The sequence below is a fragment of the Gekko japonicus genome, unplaced genomic scaffold, assembly GCF_001447785.1.
Source record: "Gekko japonicus isolate JY-2015 unplaced genomic scaffold, Gekko_japonicus_V1.1 scaffold3933, whole genome shotgun sequence".
Taxonomy (NCBI): Eukaryota; Metazoa; Chordata; class Lepidosauria; order Squamata; family Gekkonidae; genus Gekko; species Gekko japonicus.
In genome coordinates this window covers 108648-109062 of record NW_015162078.1, presented here as the reverse complement: position 1 = coordinate 109062, position 415 = coordinate 108648, and positions in this window count along the sequence as shown.

Here is a 415-nt window from a genome sequence, read left to right as displayed (position 1 = left end):
GCTCTGACAGAAACTGCTCTTTTTCAAGAACAGCTGTGCCAGAGCTATGGCTTGCCCAAGGTCATCCAGCAGGTGCAAGTGGAGGAGTGGGGAATCAAACCCGGTTCTCCCAGATTAGAGTCCGCGCACTTAACCACTACACCAAACTGACTCTGATAGTACACCAAACCACTACACCAAATTTGCAGCCTTAGTCTAATTTGGGAATCTGGGTTCCTTTGGTGCAGCAAATCAGAGGATAGAGAGAAAGAGTTTGTGAACAATTACCTATGAAGATCAGTTTAATTGTCAATCCATTGCAAGGCCCTCTGTTTTGTATTAACAATGAGGACCAGAAAGTCAGAGCAAAGAACATGCTTTATTGAGAAATAGATACACTGGTAGCATATTCTGATATATCCAGGGAATGGAGAAA